The following is a 25250-nucleotide window of genomic DNA, read 5'->3' as shown; positions in this document are numbered from 1 at the left end:
TCAGATCCCCGGTACTATTTCATTCAATTAGTGAAAAATACCGCTCCGCTCTGCCCCTGGTTATCTGGATTTCTGTGCGGCTGCTGGCCGGCATCCTCATGAGTCAGTAAAAACCTCTCATCTATGCTAATTCTAGATAAACCTATCCTGTATACATTATTCTTATGTTGGAATAAGCACTTATCTTGACTTGACTGGGTGTATTCTAGCGGGCATCCTCATGAGTCAGTTTTTACTGACTCATGAGGATGCCCGCCAGCAGCCGCACTGAATTCCAGATAACCAGCGGCAGAGCGGAGCGTTATTTTCACTAATTGAAGGAAATAGTACCGGGGATCTGAAGTCATTTTCCTCTCAGAAAGGGACTGCCCAGCCTCTGAAACCCCTAACTCTTCCTTTTCCTAAGCGATCCCACATGCTTATCCCACACCTTCTTAAACTCTGACACAGTCCTCGATTCCATGACCACCACCGGGAGGCCATTCCACTCTTCCACCACCCTTTCTGTGAAATAATACTTTCTTAGATTCCTTCTAAGCCTATTCCCTCTTAACTTCATCGTATGCCCCCTCATTCCAGAGTTTTCCTTCAATTGAAAAAGACTCCCTTCCTAAACATTAATGCCCTTGAGATACTTAAACATCTCTATCATATCTCCTTTCTCCCTCCTCTCTTCCAGCGTATACATGTTGAGGTTCCTAAGCCTGTCCCTATATTTTTTGTGTTCAAGACCGCTTACTAATTTTGTAGCCGCCCTCTGGACCGACTCCATCCTGTTTATATCTTTCCGTAGGTGTGGTCTCCAGAACTGCACACAGTACTCCAAATGGGGCCTCACTAGAGACTTATACAACGGCACTATCACCTCCTTTTTCCTGCTGGTCATGCCTCTCTTTATGCACCCACGCATCCTTCTGGCTTTGACCGTCGCTTTTTCTACCTGTTTGGGAGCTGTAAGGTCATCAGACACAATCACCCCCAAGTCCCGATCTTCCTTCGTACACTGAAGCACTTCACCCCCTATATTGTACCAGGGGCGTAGCCAGACCTCACGATGGGAGGGGGCCAGAGACCGAGGTGGCGGGTGTCCCCAATCCCTGCCAGCTGAAGCCTTTGTCCAGCGCAGGTCTCTGGTGCCACCACGTTGCCTGCCCTGCTCTCTCTTCGCCTCACGTCCTGCATGCTCCTTTCACTAAAAGGAGCGTGCCGGACTTGAGAGGGAGAGCAGGGAAGGCAACGCGACAGCGCTGGAGACCGACCTTAGATGAAAGCTTCAGCTGGCAGAGGTTCAGGGACCCCTGCCAGCAAAACCAGGGGCCCAGAAGAAATTTGGGGGGCCCAGGCCCCTGTGGCCCCACCTGGCTACGCCACTGTATTGTACCGTTCCCTCGGATTCTTGCTACCCAAGTGCATGACCCTTCATTTTTTAGCATTAAATCTAGGTTGCCAAATATCGGTCCATTCCTCTAGCTTCCTCATGTCATTCAGACCCTCCAGGGTGTCCACCCTGTTGCAGAGTTTAGTATCATCTTCAAACTACTACTACTATAAATCACTTTTATAGCGCTACCAGTCGTACGCAGCGCTGTACAATTGAACATGAAGAAGAAAGACTGTCCCTGCTCAAAAGAGCTTACAATCTAAATCAGGACAAACAGACAGGACCAAAAAGGATAAGGGAAGGACAAACATTACCAGACAGCCCTTCCGCAATATCGCTCACAAAACGTTAAAAAGAGCCGGCCCAATAGAATAACAGGAGTAACAAAATAAGGTACTAGTTTAAAGAAAGTTGCAAATGAGGTCAGAAAAGTGCTTGAACATTACCTTAGCTAGGGCAGCAGTGGATAAACATGTCCTGCTATAGTACGTACAGCCGGTGCCATTTACTTGTTCCGTTAAAGGCCTGGTTGAAGAGCCAAGCTTTCACCTGCTTCCTGAAGTAGAGATAGTCTTGTATTAAGCGAAGCCTTTCAGGGAGTTCATTCCAGAATGTGGGGGCTGCTCTGGATAAGGCTCACTAGCGGGTATCACTACTACTACTACTACTACTATTTAGCATTTCTATAGCGCTACAAGGCATACGCAGCGCTGTACAAACATAGAAGAAAGACAGTCCCTGCTCAAAGAGCTTACAATCTAATAGACAAAAAATAAATAAAGTAAGCAAATCAAATCAATTAATGTGAACGGGAAGGAAGAGAGGAGGGGGTAGGTGGAGGCGAGTGGTTACAAGTGGTTACGAGTCAAAAGCAATGTCAAAGAGGTGGGTTTTCAGTCTAGATTTAAAGGTGGCCAAGGATGGGGCAAGACGTAGGGGCTCAGGAAGTTTATTCCAGGCGTAGGGTGCAGCGAGACAGAAGGCGCGAAGTCTGGAGTTGGCAGTAGTGGAGAAGGGAACAGATAAGAAGGATTTATCCATGGAGCGGAGTGCACGGGAAGGGGTGTAGGGAAGGACGAGTGTGGAGAGATACTGGGGAGCAGCAGAGTGAGTACATTTATAGGTTAGTAGAAGAAGTTTGAACAGGATGCGAAAACGGATAGGGAGCCAGTGAAGGGTCTTGAGGAGAGGGGTAGTATGAGTAAAGCGACCCTGGCGGAAGATGAGACGGGCAGCAGAGTTTTGAACTGACTGGAGAGGGGAGAGGTGACTAAGTGGGAGGCCAGCAAGAAGCAGATTGCAGTAGTCTAAACGAGAGGTGACAAGGGTGTGGATGAGGGTTTTGGTAGAGTGCTCGGAAAGAAAGGGGCGGATTTTACGGATGTTGTAAAGAAAGAAACGACAGGTCTTGGCGGTCTGCTGGATATGAGCAGAGAAGGAGAGAGAAGAGTCAAAGATGACCCCAAGGTTTCGAGCTGAGGAGACAGGGAGAATGAGAGAGCCATCAACAGAAATAGAAAATGGGGGGAGCGGGGAGGTGGGTTTGGGGGGGAAAATGAGAAGCTCGGTTTTGGGTCATATTTAATTTCAGGTGGCGTTGAGACATCCAGGCAGCAATGTCAGACAAGCACGCTGAAACTTTGGTTTGGATGCAAGGTGAGATATCAGGGGTAGAAAGGTAGATTTGGGAGTCATCAGCATAGAGGTGGTAGGAAAAGCCATGGGATGAGATTAATGACCAAGGGAAGAAGTGTAGATAGAAAAGAGGAGGGGACCAAGAACAGAACCCTGGGGTACGCCGACAGGCAGAGGGATAGAAGTAGAAGAGGATCCACCAGAGTGAACACTAAAGGTGCGGAGGGAGAGGTAGGAAGAGAACCAGGAAAGGACAGAGCCCTGGAATCCAAGTGAGGACAGGGTATCGAGAAGTATGCTGTGATCGACAGTGTCAAAAGCAGCGGAAAGATCAAGAAGAATGAGGATGGAATATTGACCTCTGGATTTAGCCAGTAATAGGTCATTGGAGACTTTAGTAAGCGCAGTTTCGGTTGAGTGGAGAGGGCGAAAACCAGATTGTAATGGGTCAAGAATAGCATGTGAGGAGAGAAAATCAAGGCAGCGGCGGTGAACAGCACGCTCAAGTAATTTGGAGAGAAAAGGAAGGAGGGAGATGGGTCGGTAATTAGAGGGACAAGTAGGGTCAAGTGAAGGCTTCTTAAGGAGAGGTGTGACCACAGCATGTTTAAAGGCAGCAGGGACAGTCGCAGTGGAAAGTGAGAGGTTGAGAATGTGACAGATAAAAGGAATAAGAGTAGGAGAGATGGCATTAAGAAGGTGGGTGGGAATGGGATCAGAGGAACAGGTGGTACATTTTGAGGAAGAAAGGAGAAGTGTAGTTTCCTCAATAGTAACTTCAGGAAAGGAGGAAAGGGAATGAGGGGAAGGAGAGAGAGGGGAACGGACTAGTGGAGGGAGAGCTGGTGAGGTAGAGAAAGCAAGGTTTATCTTTTGAACCTTGTTGTGAAAGAATTCAGCAAGGGTCTGAGGAGATAGTGAAGGGGGGAGTTGGGGGAGGGGGCACCTTGAGGAGAGAGTTCAATGTGGTGAAGAGAAGTCGAGGATTAGAGCCAAGAGAGTTGGTCAGTTGGATATAATAATCCTGTTTGGCACGTAAAAGAGCAGATTGGAAGGAGGTCAGCATGAACTTAAAGTGTAAGAAATCAGCAAGGGCCCGAGATTTCCGCCAGAGGCGTTCGGCGGAGCGGGTACAGGAACGTAGGTAGCGGATATTAGAAGTCAGCCAAGGTTGGGGTTTTGTACGCCTTACAGGGCGGGTCATCAAAGGTGCAAGAGTGTCTAAGGCAGAGGATAGAGTGTGATGTCCTTTGGAGAGGGTGTGGTTAGGGACAGTGCCGTAGCGAGGGTGCCTGACACCCGGGGCGGTTCGCCGTTGCGCACCCCCCCCCGGGTGCAGGGCACGGCGCACCCCCCCCTCCGGAGTGCACCCCCCCGAAACGCACCCTCCCCAACCGAAACACACCCTTACCTTGCAACAGGGGGGCAGGCGGGAGGGCCAATCCGCCCCCAGTGCACATCACTGGGAGCTGCGTCGGCTCTGCTGCTTCCCTGCTTTCTCTGCCCCGGAACAGGAAGTAACCTGTTCCGGGGCAGAAAGAGCAGGGAACCAGCGAGCCAACACCCCCCCCCAGCGGCGTGCACCCGGGGCAGACCGCCCCCCCTTCCTACACCACTGGTTAGGGATACTCCTTGGGAGGACCTTAGTGACCTTGAAGGCGTGTAGAGGAAGATGCTGTTCTTCAAGTACTCTGGGCCATTTCCTTTAAGGTCCTGAAGGTCCAACATAGAGTTTTAAAATTGTCTCTATATTGTACCGGTAGCCAGTGAAGCATGTTCAAAAATGGTGTAATGTGGTCCCATCGCTTGCAACCTTCTATTAGTCTTGATGCAGCATTCTGAATCAGTTGGAGCTGGTGCAGGCCCTTTGTAGAATTACCCTGTTAGTGGTAAATTCATCTTAAGTAGAGGAGTGTGGTAGCCGTGTTAGTCTACTCTTAAGGTTATCAATAGAAATCAAACAAAATAAAACATGGAAAAGAAAATAAGATGATACCTTTTTTATTGGACATATCTTAATACATTTCTTGATTAGCTTTCAAAGGTTGCCCTTCTTTCTCAGATCGGAAATAAGCAAATGAGGTAGCAGATAGTATATATGAGAGAAATATCCAAGCATTACTTTGACAGTCTGACAGAGTGGGAGGGTCGGGGTATGCATGATCTGAGGAAGAAGGGCAACCTTCGAAAGCTAATCAAGAAATGTATTAAGTTATGTCCAATAAAAAAGGTATCACCTTATTTTCTTTTCCATGTTTTATTTTGTTTGATTTCTATAGATTCTACATGGAATGTTGCTATTCCACTAGCAACATTCCATGTAGAAGTCGGCCCTTGTAGATCACCAATTTGGCAGCGCAGGCTTCTGCTTCTGTGAGTCTGACGTCCTGCACGTATGTGCAGGACGTCAGACTCACAGAAACAGAAGCCTGCGCATCCTTCTACATGGAATGTTGCTAGTGGAATAGCAACATTCCATGTAGAATCTCCAATAGTAGCAACATTCCATGTAGAATCTCCAATGGTATCTATTTTACTGTCATAGTAATGCTTGAATGTTTTCACTTATATACACTGTCAGCTAGCACATTTGCTTATTTCCGATCTGACGAAGAAGGGAGACCTTCGAAAGCTAATCAAGAAATGTATTAAGTTATGTCCAATAAAAAAGGTATCATCTTATTTTCTTTTCCATGTTTTATTTTGTTTGATTTCTATTGGTAAATTCATGAAAGAGTGCCAAAATGTTGGTGCTGGGATGATGCGTTCCAAGTGCGAATTCCAAGTGGAACTGCTAGAATAGAACAGTAGTGCAAGTCCGCAGGTTTGAGCCTAACTTTAGGCGTGAATACTTATGTTTATTTATTTTATTTATTATTTATTTGTTGCATTTGTATCCCACATTTCCCCACCTATTTGCAGGCTCAATGTGGCTTACATTATGCCGTAATGGCGATCGCCATTTCCGGGACGAGAAATACAAAGTGGTATTGCATTAAAGTTCATAGCTGAAAAAGTAATGTATAGAGTAGTTAGACAATCAGATATAGAAGTTCATTTCGGCGAATAAGTGGCAATATGTAAAGTTCATTAGCAACAGAGTTCATGAGTCAGTCAATTGTAAAGAGTTCGAATTTTGTCTGGTTTTGGTAGAGTATCATTGTTTAATAGTTAGGAGGGATCATTGTGGTAAGCCTTTTGAATAGGTTGGTTTTTAGTAGTTTTCGGAAGTTTGTTAGGTCGTGCATGTGTTTTTATGACCTTTGGTAGTGCGTTCCATAGTTGTGTGCTTATGTAGGAGAAGCTGGAGGCGTATGTTGATTTATATTTGAGTCCTTTGCAACTGGGGTAGTGGAGATTCAGGAATGTGCGTGCTGGGGCCTCTCCGTGAATGATTTTATGGACCAGGGTGCAAATTTTGAACGTAATTCGTTCTTTTTAGACAAAAGGCTGGTGCAAATGTTTGCGCCTAATTGTGGGCAGTTAGGCGCATAACTGATAGCATTCCATAACCTGCGCGCATGACTTCTAGGCATGGCCCTGACCCCCCCCCCCCCCCATGTTCCTCCTAGGTCCACACCCTCCTTGCAATTGCGCGCTATGGAAATTGTGTGCCCAGTTTATAGATTACTGACTGAGATCAGTTATGTGCCTCACTGCTAATTAGAGTCCATTAATGCCAATTAACACCAATAATTAGCAATTATTGGTTGTTAAAGCCAATTAGCATCTCATTAACCCCCCTGTTTACTAAGCTGTGCAGCAATGCCGACACAACCCATTCAAAGTGAATGGGCTGTGCCAGCATTAGCACACGTAGCACAACTTAGTAAACGGGGGGGGGGGGGGGGTGTGAATCATTAAGGTGTCCTTTTACCAAGGTCCTGCGGTAGCAGTAGGGGCCATTTTTGCAGCGCACCAGGGCCCTTTTTATCGCAGCGAGTAAAAAGCCCCTAGAAAAGACATGGCCGTGCATTAAGATTATTCTTACCGCATGGCCATGTGGTGGGGACCAGTTACTGCCACCCATTGAGAAGGCGGTAAGGGCTACCACGGTAACCCGGAGGTTATTGGTCAGCGCTCGGCACTGCCCAATTACCGCTAGGTTATCGCTGCACTAGAAATTACAGAATTATTTTCTGTAATGCTGGAATCGATGCACGCTGAAGGCAGAACTATCGCCGGCACTGTGTTGGGCCGGCAGTAGTACCTGGTTGCTGCGCCTCAACCCTGTAGTAAAAGGGCCCTTAGGTTAGGCATGTAACTGCCCTTATTCTGTAAAACTGCACATGCAAATTTGCGTGCTAAGGATTAGAGTCTGTAAATGGCACCCAAATTTGAGCACCGAAAAAAAAAGAGCGCTGGAGGAGTGGAGGAGTAGCCTAGTAGTTAGTGCAGTGGACTCTGATCCTGGGGGCTGGGTTCAATTCCCACTGCAGCTCCCTGTGACTCTGGGCAAGTCACTTAACCCTCCATTGCCCCTGGTACAAAATAAGTACCTGAATATATGTAAACCACTTTGAATATAGTTGCAAAAACCTCAAAAAGGCAGTATATCAAGTCCCATTTCCCTTTCCCTATTTGAGATTCTACATGGAATGTTTCTATTCCACTAGCAACATTCCATGTAGAAGCCTGCCCTTGCAGATCAGCAATGTGACCGTGCAGGCTTCTGTTTCTGTGAGTCTGACATCCTGCACATACAGCAGCGGCTTCTCCCATGTCTATCTCAATCTCAATCGCAGGCTATGGACTTTTCCTCCAGGAACTTGTCCAAACCTTTTTAAAATCCAGTTACTTTAACCACCATTACCACATCCTCTGGCACGAGTACCAGAGCATGACTTTTAGTTGAGCGAAAAAATATTCTTCCTATTGTTTTAACAATATTTCTGTTCTTTTACTGAATACTGTATCAGTAAATAAGAAAGCTCCTTGTGGTATTATTATGGGATACTGGAACATGGATGAGAGAGAGCATGACAAGTTGTTTTGTCTCAGTTATTTTTTTTTGTTACATTTGTACCCTGTGCTTTCTCACTCATAGCAGGTTCAATGCGGCTTACATATTATATACAGGTACTTATTTATACCTGGGGTAATGGAGAGTTAAGTGACTTGCCCAGAGTCACAAGGAGCTGCCTGTGCCTGCAGTGGGAATTGAACCCAGTTCCCCAGGACCAAAGTCCACCACTCTAACCACTAGGCCACTCCTCCACTAGCAACATTCCATGTAGAAGCCTGTCCTTGCAGCCGCGCAGGCTTCTGTTTCGAAACAGAAGCCTGCGCGGCTGCATTGGTGATCTGCAAGGGCAGGCTTCTACATGGAATGTTGCTAGTGGAATAGCAACATTCCATGTAGAATCTCAAACAGTAGCAACAGAATCTCAAATAGTAGCAACATTCCATGTAGAATTTTCAAACAGTAGCAACAGAATCTCAATAGTAGCAACATTCCATCTAGAATCTGAAATAGGGAAAGGGAACTGGGACTTGATATGCTGCCTTTCTGTGGGGTTTACATATTATATACAGGTACTTATTTGTACCTGGGGCAATGGAGGGTTAAGTGACTTGCCCAGAGTCACAAGGAGCTGCAGTGGGAATTGAACTCAATTCCCCAGGAACAAAGTCCACCACACTAACCACTAGGCCACTCCTCCCTTGGGCTTCTTGTTTAACCATCACGCTAGGGTGGGGAAGAGAGATGGGGGGGGGGGGGGTATTTATTATTCTATTTGCTTGGTGAAACAGCCAATCTTCCAATTACATGACTTTGAATATATGTGAAAATGAGCAATTATAACTCAGCAAATGTAGTTATTTATTTATTAGGATTTATTAACCGCCTTTATGAAGAGAATTGCCCAAGGTGGTTGTACAGCTTGACATAAAACTTATAATCGTGTTAACAGAATAACACAAGTAAAATTGCAGGTATAGCATTCTCAGCGGCCGTTTGGAAGCACTCGGAGTAATTTCACAGAAATAGATAGCTTTACGTTCCCCCAGACTTGTAGTGTCAAGGGATGTTAATGTCCACACTGACAATAAAAATCCAATCAAGCATTTGATTTATGTCAACTCTGTTGTCCTTAGATTATTCACAGGAAATCTTAGACCCAACACCTTCAGCAGGTCACATTCCGCCTTTTCATCATTTTGGAGAGGAATTTACAACATAAGTGGAGGGTTTAATCCATATTGTTAATATCCTGGTCTGATCACCATTTTAATTATATTTACTTTGGATAGTTTTTCTTCTTGTTGCAGTGTTAAGAAATATCAATAATATGGTGCAGTATATGCTAAATCTAAGCTATATCCTGTATATTTCTTAGAAAATCTTGGTGAGTTCCCTAAGGATTAGGAAGGTGCTGCGGTGGACGGACTTGTGAAACATGAAACTCAGGAGAGCATGCAATAATAGCATTGCACCAGAAAGAAAAAAATAATAACGATCAGCCTGTCCCTCGTAAGTCCTTTCCATGCTTTACTGAAGACCTGCATACACTATGTTGAAACAAAAAAGCTAAGTATAATATGGCTATTGTTGCTTGTGTTATTGGAGGAAAAAGCCTCTGTATTCCCGATTCAGAACATATTTTAGTCTGTTAAGACGGGATAGATTCTTCATTGGCTTAAAAACCTCCGTTAACAAACACTCATCTTAGTGTCATAGTTGCAGTATGGTTGCACTTTTCTATGCCTGACGGGGTCCCGTTTCGCCGTTCCAGGCTTTATCAAAGAAAAGACCTCGTACTGCAATAATCTGTAAATCAAAAAAGCAAATGGGCCCCTACAGAGTGCCACTCTCACATATGCTGATTCTGATTTGCACTTGTTGTTCCATCGTACTTACTTGTCGTTCTGTGCGGTTTCTCTTTACAAACCGATTGTGGCTACAAAATGGTGTCTTAAATACTAACGCCCAATGATATCTCTGTGTTAAAAAGGGGCCTCGGCGGGCGCCAAAAACACGCACCGACACCAGCGCAGGCCCCCTTTTGCCGCAGTTCGTAAAATAACCCAACCCTAACAGTTGATTTTATCACCAATTCTCTTTAATATTATTTGAAAGTGTTATGAGATATAATTATAGATTTTGAGATCTGTTATCTACATGCTACTGATATGTAGCTTTATGTTTGGTTGGAGAGGGATGTTAAAGGAAATGTGAACAGAGTAAATTGGTGTTTGAAGGAAGTGTGAAAATAAAAGAGGAGATGTAAATTCACACGAGGAGCCTCCGTGCAAAACATTTCTCAGAGATCCCTATGGCAAGGGCAGCAGGAAAATTGCAGATGGAATCCTTCGTATCTCACACCACCAGGGCCGTGCCGATGCGGTAAGCGGGGTAAGCACCGCAGGAGGGCGCCCACCTCTGGAGGGCGCCGCCACGGTGCTTACCCTCGCCCCGCGCCGCCGAGGCCTTTAAATCTTTTACTTGCAGTCGCAGCAGCGTCTGTGACGTCAGAAGAAGGCGGGACACTGAGGGAACCAACAGCGCGAAGGGAAGGGAGACGTCGGCAGCGCTCCACTTTCACAGACGCTGCTGCGACTGCAAGTAAAAGATTTAAAGGCCCCCAGGGCGCGCCGCGATCATCTTCACGGGGGGGGGGGGGGGGGCGCGCGCGCCAACTGTTCATCTGCGGGGGGGGGGGGCGCCAACTGTTCGTCTGCGGGGGGGGGGGGGTGGCACAGACCCTTGGCACGGGCCTGCACACCACCCAAATCTTAAAGGGGGCAGAGTGCAGCAAACATTACTTACTTTAAATAAGTTTCCAGGCTGCCTCCTGCCAGCTTTTCCCAATGAATTGTTTCAGCTTAATTCACAGTCTGATTTTGTTTCTTTATATTTATTAAAGATTTCAGAATAAGAATCACAATATCAATACTGTGGCAATCGCAATCATTCGAAAAGGTAATTAAAGAGAAAAAACCCCACAGAAAATAGTCATATTCCACCACATTAAAAACAAGAAAAACGGGAAAAGAGATACGGACACCACGAAATGACATTAAACTTAAAAAGAAATGCAATTTACAAGAGAAAGTCACAAGATCACCTCTTTATCCAACAAGCCATTTCTTACAGCGTAATCATACAGTAGCCTTTCCTGCTTATAATCGAACGAGAAAAACGCCCAAGTTCCGACCTAAATCGGGAGATGGATGTTTATCTCACAAAAACGAATAACGCGGTATAATCGAAAGCCGAACTTGGACGTTTTCAACTGCACTCCATCGCGGAAGCGTGCAAAGTTGACGGGGGCGTGTCGGAGGCATGGTGAAGGCGGGACTGGGGCATGGTTATCACCTGAACAGAGATGGGCGCCTTTCGCCGATAATGGGAAAAAAGTATGCGTTTGTAGCTAGAATTTAGGACACTTTTCCTGGACCCTGTTTTTTCACGAATAAGGCCCCAAAAAGTGCCCTAAATGACCAGATTACCCCCAGAGGGAATCGGGGATGACCTCCCCTGACTCCCCCAGTGGTCACTAACCCCCTCCCACCACAAAAAAATGATGTTTCACAACTTTTTATTTTCACCCTCAAATGTCATACCCACCTCCCTGGCAGTAGTATGCAGGTCCCCGGAGCAGTTGTTAGGGGGTGCAGTGGACTTCAGGCAGGTGGACCCAGGCCCATCCCCCCCCACCTGTTACAATTGTGCTGCTTAATGCTTAGTCGTCCAACTCCCCCAAACCCACTGTACCCACATGTAGGTGCCCCCCTTCACCTCTTAGGGCTATAGTAATGGTGTAGACTTGTGGGCAGTGGGTTTTGAGGGGGATTTGGGGGGCTCAACACACAAGGGAAGGGTGCTATGCACCTGGGAGCTCTTTTACCTTTTTTTTTTGTTTTTGTAAAAGTGCCCCCTAGGGTGCCCGGTTGGTGTCCTGGCATGTGAGGGGGACCAGTGCACTACGAATCCTGGCCCCTCCCACGAACAAATGCCTTGGATTTATTTGTTTTTGAGCCGGGCGCTTTCATTTTCCATTATCGCTGAAAAACAAAAACGCCCAGCTCACAAATTGTCGAATAAAAACATGGACGTCTATTTTTTGCGAAAATACGGTTCGGTCCGCCCCTTCACGGACCCGTTCTTGGAGATAAACGCCCATGGAGATAGACGTTTTCGTTCAATTATGCCCCTCCACATTTCCTCCTTAGAAGAAATAAAGTCCAAAAAACCTTTGGCTCAAAAAAAAATTGTTAGGTTAAAAAATAACCGTACATTGGCAAGGAAAATGTAACACGAAGCCAGAAATGCCTGGCATTTCTTTAGATAAATCAGGAAATATGCAGACTTTGGAGCCAAACAACAGCTGATTGATATGAGGAAAATCTAGACGTAAACCATTATTTTGATTGGTTCAAGAACAAACGAAAGCATTAAAGTAGTTCTGTAAGTTACGACTTCAAGAAATAGCTCCAAAAACTGTCAAATTAAGCCAGTTAGATTCTCCGTGTTGATCACCTGTAAGATCTCCCTGGGTATTTGTTGTAAGATACTCTATAGCTTCTGCTGGTACAATAAACATATCGATAAAGTATTTCTTCACCAACTCCATAGGTGTAATTAGAGGAGATTCAGGGAAGTTCAGAAATCTTAGATTTTTTTTTCTATAGTCCATTCTTTATGGGAGAACAACTTATCCTTAATAATGGATTTCTTAGGGATCCAAGATGGCGACTGAAGCAGTTGGGCATTTTCAGCACTCCTGACTACTCGTGAGCGTTCCTGATGTTAAGAACTTTTTCCCGTGCTGGAAATGGGGAAAAGAAAGGGGAAGACCAGGGCTCTTACCTCCTCGAGCCCAAAGGAAACCCCTACTTCGCGTCAGGCTACTCTGAAGAGCTTTGGAGTGCGAGCGCTAGGAGAACCGCTGCCCCAGAGCCATAGCGAGGGGAGCTGACACCCGGGGCTGCGCACCCACCCCCGGGTGCAGCATGGCGCACCCTCCTCCCGCTGGAGTGCACCCCCCCCCGGAGCGCATACCTCCCCCCCCGGAGCGCATACCTGAGGCAAGGGACGGGCGGGAGGGCCGATCCGCCCCGACTGCACATTGCTGGGGTGTGTCAGCTCCACGCTGGTTCACTGCTCTCTTTGTCCTGGAACAGGAAGTAACCTGTTCTGGGGCAGAGAGGGCAGTGCACCAGTGCGGAGCCGACACCCCCCAGCGGCGTGCACCCGTGGGCGGACCGCCGCCCCCGCCCCGCCTTCCTATGCCACTGCACTGCCCACTTCGATGGGGCCCGTGGTGGTGGAGGCAGACCGCAGCATCGAGGGAGCTTCGCTTAGTCCTCCCTCTAACACAGCCCCCCCCCCACGACCCGGAAGCAGTTCTTTAGCGATGGCGATGCAGCAAGTTGAGGCACCTGGAATAGAGCAAGCTTCTCTTGCTGAGAGAGGAGGACCCGTCGCTATGTTGTCCCTGGGGAGTGTAATATCGGAGGAAAGGCAAGTTGATCAGTCTTCCTTCTATCTCATCCAGGAATCTGCCTCCAGAGGGAATGATGTTTTGGGTAGACTGGCTGTGGTGACAATGGAGTCGCTATAGGATGCAATCCAAGCAGGGGCGTAGCTACGGGGGAGGCCAAGGGGGCCTGAGCCCCCGCAAATTTCATTCAGGCCCCTGGTTTGGATGGCGGGGTCCGCAACCCCCGTCAGGCGAAGCCTTCTTCAGGATGGACTCTGGCGCAGCCGCGTTTGCTGCCCACCCCCTGCTCGTCTTTCTTCTTGCACCTCCTGTGCACGCTGACGCTCAGCGGTCTCCGGCGCAGCTGCGTTCGCTGCCTGCCCCCTGCTCTTCTTTAGCGTGCATAGGAGGAGCAAGAAGAAAGAAGAGCAGGGGGCAGGCAGCGAACGTAGCTGCGCCAGAGACCGCGCAGAAGAAGGCTTCGGCTGGTGGGGGGTTGGGGACCCCCACCAGCAAAGGTATTTGTTTGTGAGGGGGCGAGGTGAGGCGTTGGGGGGTCGTGCCCCCAACCTCAGGCTCTGGCCCCCCTCCCACTGTGAGGTCTGGCTACGCCCCTGAATCCAAGGTTTGAACTCTCCCCTTCTACAGCTTTCTAACTCCTTTAAGGGAGAGATTTTGGAGTTGAGACAATCTTATCAATCTCTGTCTGGCAAGATTGAAATGCAAGTTAATGAAACTACTACACTAGAAGGTGAAATCACGCAGTTACAGAATATGGATTTAACAGTAGTTAGGGAAAAAGATATTCAAGCTCGTAAGCTTGAATATTTAGAAAATCAAGGACAAAGGAACAACTTGAGGTTTTTAAACTTTCCCAAATCACCTTTAATTTCAGCTTGTGACATGCTTAAGAAATACTTTGGTGAAATATTGGGAGTTCCAGCTGAGGGCTATCTGCCCATGGTTAGAGCCCAATATATAACTGGGACTTCAAAACCTCTGAACGAACAACCTCAACCTGATTTAAACTTGACAGAATTTCTGGAAAGTTCTTTAGAAATCATAACAGAACGGACTACTCTTCTATTGACTTTTGCCCTAGAGCCAGACAGGAATAATATTTTACATTCTTATTTTCATCATAAAAATGCTGTTTTTCTGGGATCTAAAATTTAGATTTTTCCTGACTTGGCAAGGGACACACAAAAAAGAAGGACAGAATTCTTGGCTTTAAAACCAAGAGTTCTCAACTTAAGTGGATTGTTTGTATTAAATTTCCTTGTAGATGTTTAGTGTCTCTAAACCTGATTAATTATGTATTCTTTGACCCCAAGAAACTGCTGGAATTCATTAATTCTAAAGAAGGAGTGAGAGTTCCCCTGGCTGCACCCATTAGTTAAAATTATGCTGTAAATCGGCTGCGAGTATTTGTAACATAGTAACATAGTAGATGACGGCAGAAAAAGACCTGCACGGTCCATCCAGTCTGCCCAACAAGATAACTCATATTTGCTGCTTTTTGTGTATACCCTACTTTGATTTGTACCTATGCTCTTCAGGGCACAGACCGTATAAGTCTGCCCCGTACTATCCCCGCCTCCCAACCACCAGCCCCACCTCCCAACCACCGGCTCTGGCACAGGCACAGACCGTATAAGTCTGCCCAGCACTATCCTCACCTCCCCAGCCCTGCCTCCCAACCCCGGCTCTGGCACAGACCGTACAAGTCTGCCCAGCCCTATCCCCGCCTCCCAACCACCAGCCCCGCCTCCCGATCTTGTCTAAGCTCCTGAGGATCCATTCCTTCGGCACAGGATTCCTTTATGCTTATCCCATGCATGTTTGAATTCCGTTACCATTTTCATTTCCACCACCTCTCGCGGGAGGGAAATGAAAACGTAGTTTCTCTACTGCTTCATTGATGTACAGTATTTTCCCTTTTTCTTTTCTGTAATTTTAATTTCCTGGTACTTGGATCCAATATGTTGTGGACAAAGTTGATAGATAATTTCTTTAAAGATTTTTTTCCTTTTTCTTTAATTTTCAGATATTGCTTGTACATTTATTTTTAATATGTGAATGTAAAATAAAAATATAAATACTAAAAAATTAAAAAATATATATTTATTTATTTGTTACATTTGTATCCCACATTTTCCCACCTATTTGTAGGCTCAATGTGGCTTACATAGTACCAGAGAGGCCTTTGCAGGCTCCGGTGTGAACAAATACAGGGTGATGTTGTGGTAAGATCAAGTTCATGTGGCACAGCCACATTAGGGAATCGGAGAACAGAAGAGTTGTGTTATGTCCATTATGTGCTTCCCTATACCCCTTCCCGTGCACTCCGCTCCATGGATAAATCCTTCTTATCTGTTCCCTTCTCCACTACTGCCAACTCCAGACTTCGCACCTTCTGTCTCGCTGCACCCTACGCCTGAAATAAACTTCCTGAGCCCCTACGTCTTGCCCCATCCTTGGCCACCTTTAAATCTAGACTGAAAACCCACCTCTTTAACATTGCTTTTGACTCGTAACCACTTGTAAACACTCGCCTCCACCTACCCTCCTCTCTTCCCTCCCGTTCACATTAATTGATTTGATTTGCTTACTTTATTTATTTTTTGTCTATTAGATTGTAAGCTCTTTGAGCAGGGACTGTCTTTCTTCTATGTTTGTACAGCGCTGCGTATGCCTTGTAGCGCTATAGAAATGCTAAATAGTAGTAGTAGTGTTGCAGAGATTAGACATTTAAGTTGGATCGGTAGGGTATGCCTTTTTAAACAGGTTGGTTTTTAGTGATTTCCGGAAGTTTAAGTGGTCTTACGTCTCAAGGCTTTTGGTAATGTGTTCCACAGTTGTGTGCTTATGTAGGAAAAACTAGATGCGTAAGTTGTTTTGTATTTAAGTCCTTTGCAGCTTGGGTAGTGCAGATTTAGATAAGATCATGTCGATTCGGATGTATTTCTAATTGGTAAGTCGATCAAGTCTGTCATGTAACTCGGGGCTTCTCCGTAGATGATTTTGTGAACCAGGGTGCAGATTTTGAAGGCGATGTGTTCTTTGATTGGGAGCCAGTGTAGTTTTTCGCGGAGGGTTTTTGCGCTTTCAAATCGCGGTTTTACCAAATATAAGCCTAGCTGCCGTGTTTTGAGCGGTCTGAAGTTTCTTTAAGGTTTGTTCTTTACATCCCGCATAAATTCCATTGCAGTAATCTAAGTGGCTTAGTACCATTGATTGTATCAGGTTGCGAAATGCTTCCCTCGGGAAGAATTGCTTCACGCGTTTGAGTTTCCACATTGAGTGGAACATTTTCTTTGTTGTGGATGCCACTTGGCTCTCTAGTGTTAAGTTACGGTCCATTGTAACACCGAGGATTTTCAAGCTGTCTGAGATAGGAAGGGTGTGATCTGGGGTGTTGATACTTGTGGGGATGTCCGCACTATGTTGGGATGAGAGGATGAGACAATGAGTTTTTTCGTTATGGATTTTTTAGCCATCTGATCAAGTTCCCTGTGCTGTGGGGGTCCCCCAAAGGTCTTTTTAACCTTTTCTTCATACCATTTTGGTTATTGTTAAAGTGCCGTGGGGTGCAATATAAACTTTATTTATTTATTTATTGCACTTGCATCCCACATTTTCCCACTCAATGTGGCTTATAAAGGTCTGTTATGGCAGTGCCATAACAGGGAAGAAATACAATTGGTGTAGCAAAAAGATAAGAGAAGACAAGAGGATCTGGTTATGCAGCTGTACAGTCAGGGGCGTAGCCAGATGGGCACTTTTGGGTGGGCCTAAGCCTAAGGTGGATGGGCATGGAATTCGACCCCCCCCCCCCATGGCCCCCCTCTGGTTTGCTCCTCTCCCCACCCCTCCTTGCCCACAAACCTCAAATATTAAATACTTGAGCTGGCGGGGATACCCAAACTCTGCCAGCTGAAGATTTCCTCCTCCTCCTCGAGCAGCCAGCACTCTTGCAAATGGCAGCCGGCAGCACTTGCCTCAAACTGATGCTGCTGCTGACAGGCCGTGCATGCTCAGCGCTTTTACATGTGTGAAAACTGAGCATGTGCAGAAGGGCTGGTCTCAGCGTCAGCTCAAGGAAAGTGCTGCTGGCTGCCCAAGAAAAGAAAATCTTCAGCTGGCAAGGTTTGGGGATCCCAACCAGCCACAGCAAGAGTGTCACAATTTTGGGTGGGCCTGAGTCCAAAGTGGGTGGGCTCTGGCCCACCCAGGCCCACCTGTGGCTACGCCACTGTGTACAGTGAGACATTCTGATTAAAGAAGTGTAAGGGTTGTGTTCAAGTAGTTAAGGGTTCCCGTGGTAGGCTTTGTTAAAGAGAGAGGTTTTCAAAGCTTTGCGGAAGTTGTTTAATTCGTGGATCGTTTTCAAGTGAGTTGGTAGTGCATTCCACATCTTCGTACTCATGGAGGAAAAGCTGGACGCATGTGTTAGTTTCTATTTGATCCCTTTACAGCTGGGGAAGTGTAGGTTGAGAAAGGTGCGGGAAGATCGTTTAGCATTCTTTGGGACCCTTTTACTAAGCCGTGGCAAAAAGTGGCCTGCGGCAGTGCGAGCGCCTCTTTAGGGCGCACGCCGGGCCGTTTTTACCACATCCTGGAAAAAAAGCCTTTTTTAAGGGGCTGGAAAATGGATGTGCGGCAAAATGTAAACCAGCGTGCGACCATTTTCGGCCTGAGACCTTACCGCCGCCCGTTGACTTAGCGGTAATGTCTAATGCGCTACCCGGGCGGTAAGCAGGCAGCATCCGCCCACTGCCGTTTACCACCGGGTAAGCACCCCACGGTAGAAAATAGAAAATATTTTCTACCACGTGTTTTCGGCACCCACCAAATTCAGAATTAACACCTGGGGCACATGGTAGCAGGGCAGTAATGCCAATTTGAGGCACACTGAACGTGTGTACTACTACTACTACTACTTATCATTTCTATAGCGCTACTAGACGTACTCATCGCTGTAGGCCATTACCCACCTTTGTAAAAGGACCCATTTATGCAGATGGCATTCAATTTCTGCTACCAATTGAGACTTCATGGAAGGGAACCATTTAAAACTGAACATCTCAAAACCTCAGATACTCTTGCTTTCTGGTTCCCCCGTTGTTCATGTTCCTAATGTGTTTATAAGTACATAAGTATTGCCATACTGGGAAAGACCAAAGGTCCATCGAGCCCAGCATCCTGTTTCCAACAGTGGCCAATCCAGGTCACAAATACCCGGCCAGATCCCCAAAATGTACAAAACATTTTATACTGCTTATCCCAGAAATAGTGGATTTTTCCCCAAGTCCATTTAATAACAGTCTATGGACTTTTCCTTTAGGAAACCGTCCAAACCTTTTTAAAACTCCACTAAGCAAACCGCCTTTACCGCATTCTCTGGCAATGAATTCGAGTTTAATTACACGTTGAGTGAAGAAAAATTTTCTCCGATTCGTTTTAAATTTACTACATTGTACTACTACTACTATTTAGCATTTCTATAGCGCTACAAGGCGTACGCAGCACTGCACAAACATAGAAGAAAGACAGTCCCTGCTCAAAGAGCTTACAATCTAATAGACAAAAAATAAAGTAAGCAAATCAAATCAATTAATGTGTACAGGAAGGAGGAGAGGAGGGTAGGTGGAGGCGAGTGGTTACAAGTGGTTACGAGTCAAAAGCAATGTTAGCTTCATCGCAGGCCCCCTAGTCCTAGTATTTTTGGAAAGCGTGAACAGACGCTTCACATCTACCCGTTCAACTCCACTCATTATTTTATAGACCTCTATCATATCTCCCCTCAGCCGCCTTTTCTCCAAGCTGAAGAGCCCTAGCTGCTTTAGCCTTTCCTCATAGGGAGGTCGTCCCATCCCCTTTATCATTTTCGTCGTCCTTCTGTGCACCTTTTCTAATTCCACTATATCTTTTTTTAGATGCGGTAACCAGAATTGAACACAATATTCGAGGTGCGGTCGCACCATGGAGCGATACAAAGGCATTATAACATCCTCGTTTTTGTTTTCCATTCCATTTAAAATGAATGCAGTAGAAATCGAATGCCGATTTTGGGCGTCCTCAACTGCTTTTCGTCACGGGGACGACCAAAGTTCAAGGGGGCATGTCGGCAGTGTACTGAAGGCGAGACGGGGCGTGGTTAACAGATGGGCATTCTCGGCCGATAATGGAAAAAGAAGGGTGTCCCTCACGAGCATTTCGATGACTTTACTTGGTCCATTTTTTTTCACGACCAAGCATCAAAAAGGTGCCTGAACTGACCAGATGACCACAGGAGGGAATCAGGGATGATCTCCTCTGACTTCCCCCGTGGTCACTAACCACCTCCCACCCCGAAAAAAACAACTTCAAAAACTTTTGTCTTTTTGACAGTGTCCAAAATGTGGATGTTTCTGTGAGAAGGACATCCATGCCTTTGCTATGCCTCCAACAGGTGTTCAGCGCGGCGTGCGTCTGGTAGCACTATACAAATGCTAATAATAATAGTAAGTAGCAGCAGTGGGGTTTGAACCGGCCACCTCTGGATTGCAAGATCAGTGCTTTAACCACTAGGCCACTCCTCCACTCTACTCCCTTGAAATTTGGCCATCCCTGTGTGGGGGGGGGGGCAGTATGCAGGTCCCTGGGGGGGGGGGAGGTATGTGTGTGTCAGCAGAGGCATAACTAAGGCATGGACGTCCTTCTTTCAAACATTTTGGATGTCCTCAACTGCCCCCCACAGGGATGGCCAAATTTCAAGGGAGTGTGGCAGAGTGGCCTAGTGGTTAGAGCACTGGTCTTGCAATCTAGAGGTGGCCAGTTCAAATCCCACTGCTGATACTTGTGATCCAAAATCCAAATAAATAATTAAAGAGGGTGTTGGAGGAATAGCAAAGGCATGATTGTCCTTCTCACAGAAACACTCACATTTTGGCAGTCACTTCCCCTCCTTAGGAAGGAAATCGTGTGTAAATCAGCTAACAGCGAGCAGCTCATTTGCATGCAATTTCCTTCATGCATGCCCCTTCCGGATCAGCAAGGGAAGGGCTTTTTCCATTCAGTTAGTGGGACCAGTGCACTATAAATGCTGGCTCCTCCCACGACCAAGCAGGGGCGTAGCCAGACAACAGATTTTGGGTGGGCCTAGGCAAGAATTGGGTGGGCACCAAGTGTTCTCCTCCCCCCCCCCCCCAAAAAAAAATCTCAGCTGGTGGGAAAACACTTCTTTCCACCTTGGCAGCAGGAATGCACTGACAACTGAGCATGAGCAGGTGCCGGTGTTGTGGAGAATAGCATTTTCATTAGCATCAAGGGGAAGTTTTCAGCTGGCGGAGCTTGGGATTCCCACCAGTTACCACTGAACATGTGCTACTGTTGGGTGGACCTGAGTCATAAATGGGTGGGCCCTGGCCCACTCAAGCCCACCTGTGGCTACGCCACTGCGACCAAGTGGCTTGGATTTGGTCGTTTCTGAGATGGGCGTCCTCGCTTTCCATTATCGCCAAAAACCTGGGACGATCATCTCTAAGGTCAACCTAAATTTCATGATTTGGGCGTCCCCGACCGTATAATCAAAACGAAAGATGGACGTCCATCTTGTTTCGATAATATGGGTTGCCCCGCCCCTTTACGGGGCCGTCTTTAGAGATGGGCACCTTAGAGATGGGCGCCCCCGTTCGATTATCCCCCTCTGTGTCCTGCCCTTGCTCTACCTAAACTTCACCCGTGAGAACTCCCGCCCATAAAGTACACATCAGCACATCTAGGCATGTACATACAGAATACTGCGTAGATGGAAATTGCTCATTTATGAGTGAATGTGTTCAAATACGTGTGTTAATGACTAGAATACTGGCATTTATGTGTTTCCTTGCTCCCTAAACCTAGTTAGCTTTTTATAGTATTACTCTCAAAATGCCTTTTATAATGGGATAAGAGAGATCCCTAGGTGGTACTGTCATCATTTTTAAATAAGATCATTCATCCCATGTTTATTCTCCCAAGCTAATGACACATTAATTGAAGTCTCCACTCTGTCAATTGCTCTGTCTAAGTGTGGTGCTTATTGCTCACTCAAATGAAGCAGAGTATTGAATGAGCAAAACAATTCACTCTTAAAATTAGAGTGAAAAAGTAACTTGACAATGAAAATAAAACTGATGTATTATGTTATTCTTCCAACGCCTTGTTTAGTGCACATGTCTATTCAGATAGGCTCTCTGGGAATAAAAGCTTAAATTCAACCCATTAAAAAGTAAAAAGAATACCCATGTATCTCTGGAAAGGAGTGTAGGTGCTTGAAAATGAACCTACTACCAAGATTTCTATTTATATGCTAATTGCTATCTGTATATTTAGACTTTTTTTTTTTTTACACTTGTAAAAATGTACTATATGGCTCTGAATTAACAAGCCCCACTGTTTGCAATACAAGAAGTGAATGCCACTGTATGAAAGTAGTGACTTCACAGCTCCAGATTTCATTTCTTGAAATTATTAGGCAGCTAGATCGAAATGCAATATAACTGACCAAGAGAGTCCAGTTAAAAGGCTTGTGTGGGGCTATCCACTGTTATTCAGCAGCACTTAACTGGCTAGTGTCACTGAATATCAGCACTAATCACTAAAGCCATAGCTGGCTATTTTGTGGGCCAGTCCGGGGGGGGGGGGGGGGGGGGGCGGAGTCAGCACTTATGCGTCAAATCCCATGACCACATAAAGTACAATAAGGGTTGTTTGGAGATCCGTGGCTTTTTCCTACCTCCGTTAATGATTGGTTTGATATTGAATTGGTTTGCATCTTATCTTTCTGGACGGACTATGCAAGTGAGTTGGGAAGATTCAGTGTCGCAGGTTTTGCCAGTGGATGTAGGAGTTCTGCAGGGATCTCTTACCCTTTTCCCTGTTCCTTTTATCCTATCAAATTTAATTGTAATTGTATAACCACTGGTCTGGCAAAAGCCTTATCAGTACATTGTAAGCCACTTTGAGCCTGCAAACATGTGGGAAAAAGTGGGGTATAAATGTGCTAAATCAATCAAACATATAAACGGCGAGTGACTGACTCACTCGCAAATGCGCAGTAGAGACTTCCCTCTCTGTCCCGCCCCCGCGTCAATACGTGATGACGAGGGTGGGACAGAGAGGGAAACTGCGCCGCCGAGGTTGATACCGCTCTCCCCCACCACCCGCCCACCCGAGGTCGCCGCTACCGTTACCCCCCCCCCCCCCCCGGGCCCTCTCTCCGCTACTAAACTTACACATCCATTCGCCGGAACGCAGCACGCACATCAGCTGAGCTGCCGTCGGCTTTCCTTCCCTGCCTGTGTCCCGCCCTTGCTGACGTTACGTCACAGGAGGGCGGGACACAGGCAGAGAAGGAAGGGCCGACGGCAGCTCAGCTGATGTGCGTGCTGCGTTCCGGCGAATGGATGTGTAAGTTTAGTAGCGGAGAGAGAGAGGGCCCAGGCCGGGTAGAGGGATGGTGGCGATTCCGGGGGGGGGGGGGGAACGGTAGCGGTGGCAACCTTGCGGGGAGGGAGGGAGGGAGGGGGAAGGAAGGAAGGAAGGAAAACCCCAATACCAGCCCGTTTTTACGGGCTCAGCTGCTAGTAAATAAATACATCTGCCTTATTGGCATTACTATTTACTTTATATATAACATCACTCTATTTTATTACATGAGTTGCGAGTTGAGTGCAAATTATATGCAGATGACATACAATTTTTTTTCCCTGTGGATGAGGATATTCCTGCGGGACGGGAGAAATTGGTTGAGTTTTTGAAAAAAAATGTATGTTGCGGATACAAGAAAATTATTTGTCCCTGAATTTATTAAAGACAAAAGTAATGCTTGTAACTGGATCGAGTACGGATTCAGATCCCAATTCGGAATCAGATTACAAGTTTGGGTGTTATTATTAATTCACGATTGTCTATGCAAGCGCAAATCTCTAAATTGGCACAGACGTGTTTTTTTTCATTTGAAGGTTCTGAGTAAGTTAAAACTGTTATTGCCAAAGTATAATTTTCTGATTGCAGTTCAGAGTTTAGTACTTACAAAATTAGACTATTGTAATAGCCTTGTATTGGGCATCAGAGAGGCTAGAATTCATGCACTGCAGGTAGTTTAGCATGCTGCGGTACGTATAATTTTTGGTTTAGGACTTTGAGTCGATTATGGGTGCGATGAAAGCTCTTCGTTGGTTGCCCATTGCTTATAGAGTTCGTTTTAAATTGTTATTGTTGGTTTTTCAGACTTTGCATGATTCACTTCCTGTATATTTTAGGAAGGTGCTGCAGTGTTACCAGGGGCGTAGCCAGATCTCGAGGTGGGAGGGGGCCGGAGCCCAAGGTGGGGGGCACATTTTGGTCACTGCCTTTCCGCCATCCCCCTCCGCTGCCTCACTGACCCCCCTCCGCTGCCCACCGCCGCTGCAAATACCTTGGCTGACGGAAGTCCCCAACCCCCGCCAGCTGAAGATTTCATCCAGCGCTGGTCTCCGGCGCTGCTGTATTGCCTGCCCTGCTCTCTCTTCCCCTCACGTCCAGCATGCTCCTTTTAGTGAAACTGAGCATGCTCAATTTCACTAAAAGGAGCATGCCCGACATAAGGGGAAGAGAGAGCAGGGCAGGCAATGCGGCGGCTTTGGCGCAGACCAGCGCTGGATGAAGTCTTCAGCTGGGAAAGAGAAATGGGGAAATGGGACTTGATATACTGCCTTTCTGAGGTTTTTGCAACTACATTCAAAGCGGTTTACATATATTCAGGTACTTATTTTGTACCAGGGGCAATGGAGGGTTAAGTGACGTGCCCAGCGTCACAAGGAGCTGCAGTGGGAATTGATCTCAGTTCCCCAGGATCAAAGTCCACTGCACTAACCACTAGGCTACTCCTCCACTAGCAACATTCCAAGTTCAGCAATGCGGCCGCAGGACGTCAGACTCACAGAAACAGACGTCTGCGCGGCCACGTTGCTGATCTGCAAGGTCAGGCTTCTACATGGAATGTTGCTAGTGGAATAGCAACATTAACATTCCATGTAGAATCTCCAATAGTAGCAACATTCCATGTAGAATCTCAAATAGGGAAAGGGAAATGGGACTTGATATACCGCCTTTCTGAGGTTTTTGCAACTACATTCAAAGTGGTTTACATATATTCAGGTGCTTATTGTGTACCAGGGCAATGGAGAGTTAAGTGACTTGCCCAGAGTCACAAGAAGCTGCAGTGGGAATTGAACTCAGTTCCCCAGGATCAAAGTCCACTGCACTAACCACTATGCTACTCCTCCACTCCAGGGGTTGGGGACCCCTGCCATCCAACCAGGGGCCCAGAGCAAATTTGGGGGGGCCCAGGCCCCTGTGGCCCCACCTAGCTACGCCACTGAGTGTTACAAGCCTACACGAGCATTACATTCTGAAAATACACAATGCTTGATTGTTCCATCATTTAAGTGTCTGCACTCCTCTATTACAGCAAACACAGCATTATCTTATGCTGGCCCCAGTGGGTGGAATGAATTACCGTTGAGACTTCATTTATTGCAGAAGATTGATACTTTTAAGAAACAGCTCATATTTAGGGTTTTAACTTAGTTCTTTGGGTTTTTTTTTTATGAAGATGAAAGCGTAATATATACAGTATATATATGCTGATTATGTCTTTTGTATGTAATTTTGTCATATTACTATGTTTGTTTTTTTTTGTAACCTGCCTAGTTAATGGGTGGGCTATAAACATTTTAAATAAATAAATAAGAAATATATATTATGTTTTAGCCAGGGGAGGTCAAGCGATGTGCTGA

The 25250-nt window shown here is 46.3% G+C and overlaps 1 protein-coding gene across 6 annotated transcripts in view; it reads left to right on the top strand.

Moving 5' to 3' along the window:
* The window catches only part of IL15 (interleukin 15), a 322051-nt gene that overhangs the window by 103676 nt on the left and 193125 nt on the right, over positions 1 to 25250 (top strand). The window lies entirely within an intron of this gene.

The sequence above is a fragment of the Microcaecilia unicolor genome, chromosome 2, assembly GCF_901765095.1.
Source record: "Microcaecilia unicolor chromosome 2, aMicUni1.1, whole genome shotgun sequence".
Classification (NCBI taxonomy): Eukaryota; Metazoa; Chordata; class Amphibia; order Gymnophiona; family Siphonopidae; genus Microcaecilia; species Microcaecilia unicolor.
This window is presented reverse-complemented; position numbering and strand designations above follow the sequence as displayed.